At 40.5% G+C, this 3,913-nt stretch overlaps 1 non-coding gene across 1 annotated transcript; it reads left to right on the plus strand.

Moving 5' to 3' along the window:
- The first annotated feature begins 1,018 nt into the window (after nt 1-1,018).
- LOC139039567 (U6 spliceosomal RNA) lies at nt 1,019-1,124 on the plus strand. The gene has a single exon (XR_011492909.1). It is a non-coding gene; the product is annotated as a U6 spliceosomal RNA (small nuclear RNA).
- The last annotated feature ends 2,789 nt before the right edge of the window (nt 1,125-3,913 follow it).

Genomic DNA, 3,913 nt, shown 5'->3' on the forward strand with positions numbered 1-3,913 from the left:
CCGCAGACACTGGATTTTTTTTTTTCTGGCTGTTTTAAAAAAAAGAAAGAGAGTAGTCAAAGGAGCAAGCAGGGAAGAGAAGAAGAAGGGAAAAAAAAAAAAAAACCAGGAGGGAGAAAAGGGAAAGAAAAGGGGAAAGAGCAAGTGTCTGGATTCCAGGGATGATGTATGGAGGAGGTTACAGAAAACAAACCAGAAATGTCAAAAGTACCTACAATTCTAACTGAATTCTGTTGAAACAGAAGACATACTACAAAAACCTGAATAGCATGCATATGAATCACAGTCCCTAGCATCTTGGCTTGGAGACCTCTTCAGTCAAGCTCAAGTCACAGGAAGCTTTTGACGGATACCGAACAAGTGACAGAAAACAACTGTCAGGGACGTCACTGTCTTTCACACAGGGCCCTTTCCCTGAGAGGTCTATACATGTCCTATTTATGACAAAGAGAAGTGCAAATCATGACCACTATCATTCAACCTCAGTCAACAACAAGAACATAGCACGTGGACCACTAACTCTGCTTTTAAAGAGTTTTAGCTCTGTCTTTAACTCATGCACTATATTACCAACTTTACAGTCAAAAGTAAATTGAATGCTCAAAATATAAAGTAACATCACATTCATTATTTGAATTAGGTACAAGTGCTCACTGGGGGGAATCAATTCATTATATTTAAATTGTTATTAAAACTATTACCCAAATCTAAATGTTCTTGAGACCCACAACATATTTTCCTCCATAGAACACCCCTGCACATGTGCTAAGTCGCTGCAGCCGTGTCTTACTCCTTGTAAACCCATAGACTGTAGCCTACCAGGCTCCTCTGTCCATGGGATTATCCAGGCAAGCATATTGGAATGGGTTGCCATGACCTCCTCCAGGGGATCTTCCTGACCCAGGGATCAAACCCACATCTCTCATGTCTCCTGCCTTGGCAGACAGGTTCTTTACCACTAGCACCACCTGGGAAGCCCATAGAATACCCCTTACTCCTTCAAATCATGACCTTTTCAGTGTTCACTTCTGCAGCACACATACTAAAATCAGAACATCATAGAGCAGATGGGCATGGCCCCAGTGCAAGATGACATGAAAATTTGTGAAATGCTCCCTATTTTTCAAACTTTAAAAAATAATAAAGTTTATTAATTAAAGAAAAAAATCTTAAGAGTGATTTTTTTGCAGAGCTGTAGCTATCAGCTACCCTCCTGCCAACTGTCTCAGTCAACAGCGTCACATGGATAAGAGAAACCGAAGTTGAGGCCCACGCTTCCTCCAACCAGAGTGGGACTTGGAGTTGGGAACCTACTGCAGCCACATGTTCTGCCTAGAACATGAGTCTGTTCACAAGGCTCCTCTGTGTAACACCATTCAGAAATTTCCTATTGCCCTTCAGATAAAATCACATCCCTGCTGTGTGCCTACAGGCAAGTTATTAAACCTCTCTCTGGCTCAATTTCCTCTTTTATAAAATGGTGATACTAATCGTGAGGAAAATGTAAGTGAAGCACTTAGCACAAAGCTAATCAACATTCAATATTATTATTATTGATGGTATCTCACCAGCCCTGTTTCCTCTCTGTTCTCCTGGACTCTTATCTTGCAGCCACAATCAGCAATGAGTTCCTCACTTTTCCATAATCTTTCTTGTCTTTATGTTTTGGCTTCTGATTTTTTTTTTTTCTGTTTTAAACACTCTCTTCCTCCTCCTGGCCTTTGGTCAGTTTCTCTCCTATTAATACATAAACTGCCAGCTCAAATGCATATTATCAAGTTCCCCCAATTGCAATTCCTCTACTGTAAGATGCATCATACATTACTATAATATCTTCTTAACTGAAATGTCCATAAAGGATCCAAGATTCGATGTGCCTTGCCCATCACTGTATCTCAGTAGCAAGCACAGGTACTCAGGGTAGGTAGACTGGGTTATAACGCAACTGAGAAAGAAATCTTAGCAGATTACAAGGACAAAAGATTAGCCTTGTATGTGTGTGTGTGTGTGTGTGAGTGTGGTGAAGAAAAGTGCAATGTTTATGGTAAGGTGCCAAACAAGGAGTCTGGCACAGCTAGTGCTCAAAAAGCCCAAACTCCCAGATGGGTTTCAGCAAAGCCTTTTTCTTAAGGATTAGTCGTTGATCACACAGGGCTACCCTATGGTTCAGGTGACAAAGAAGCCGCGTGCAATGCAGGAGACCTGGATTCGATCCCTGGGTTGGGAAGATCCCCTGGAGAAGGGAAAGGCTACCCACTCCAGTATTCTGGCCTGGAGAATTCCATGGACAGTATAGTCCATGGGGTCGCAAAGAGTCAGACATGACTGAGCAACTTTCACACCGGATCCTACTACAATAACTATAGGCTGTCTCCACAGTGTTCTCATGCCGTCTCAGGCTGTTGGTTGCCCCAGGTCCTAAAACATTGCTTATCTTATGGTAGAAAGAAAGGAAACCTGGTAACCTTTCATTGCCTCTTGTAAAACATCCATTCTGAAGTGGGACATATAATTTCTCTTCACATTTTATTGATTCAGGCAAGATACATGGCAAAACCTGATGTCAATCTGATGGGAAATCCTTATGCAGAAAGGTTGCTACAGAGAGGCAAACTACAATATTTAGTGACATGTAGTAGATACAACAGTGTGTTGAAAAGCAGAGACATCACTCTGCCGACAAAGGTCCATATATTCAAGGTTATGGTCTTCCCAGGGGACACATACAGTTGTGAGAGCTGGACCGTAAAGAAGGCAGAGCACCAAAGAATTGATGCCTTCGAACTGTGGTGCTGGAGAAGACTCCTGAGAGTCCCTTGGACAGTGAGGAAATCAAATCAGCCAGTCTCAAAGGAAATCAATCCTGAATACTCATTGGAAGGACTGATGCTGAAGCTGAAGCTCCAGCATTCTGGTCACCTGATGTGAACAGTGGACTCATTGGAAAAATCTCTGATGCTGGAAAACATTGAAGGCACAAGGAGAAGAGGGTGACAGAGGATGAGATGGTTGGATGGCATCACCAATGCAATGGACATGAACGTGGGCAAACTCAGGGAGATGGTGAGAGACAGGGAGGCCTGGCATGCCGCAATCCGTAAGGTGCAAAAAGTTGGACATGACTGGGCAACTGAACAACAACAACTACTACAATAGATACAACAGATCGCAATGAGCGTGAATTTAATAAAATATTTCTCTGCTGCAAGTTGACAAATATAAACCCCACACCAACTAACATCTGGCCAGAAAGTTCACTGTTATTCAAAGAGATATCCATTTTGGAATTTTAAAAAATTTTATTGGAATATAGTTGATTTACAATGTTGTGTTAGTTTCAGGTAACTCTTTTTTAGTTTCACTTTACTCTTAAAGTGATTCAGTTATATATAGTTTCAGGTACAGAGTAAAGTGATTCAGTTATATATATATATATGATGGTGGTGATGCCATCCAATATATATATATATATATATATTCTTTTTCAGCTCCTTTTCTCATGTAGGTTATCACAGAATATTGAGTACATTTTAGAAAGTTTCTACTTTTTTCACAAAATCATGTTTTCTGTCACAGGCATTAGTTGCATGACTGTGTGGTTACAGTTTCACAAACCATACCAGTATGTACACCACTTGTTAGTAAAGAATAACAATTATGCTCAACAACAACAAAATCTCCATTAGTTTGCTTACTTACTCCATGCAATATGAATGTGGACATGTTAGGTTATAGCCAGTCTCACAGAAATATATAAATTTTCTTGTATAGCAAAAAGGGAACCTTCAAAATCAATTTCTTTGATCTCTCAGAAGAGACCCAGGAAAACCAAGAGACTTACCAAGTGCAAAGAGCTAAACAGCAGCAGAGTTGGACTAAAATGTGAATCATTTTTTTGTGAATCACCAATTTT

Source organism: Odocoileus virginianus, chromosome 18 (genome assembly GCF_023699985.2).
Source record: "Odocoileus virginianus isolate 20LAN1187 ecotype Illinois chromosome 18, Ovbor_1.2, whole genome shotgun sequence".
Taxonomy (NCBI): domain Eukaryota; kingdom Metazoa; phylum Chordata; class Mammalia; order Artiodactyla; family Cervidae; genus Odocoileus; species Odocoileus virginianus.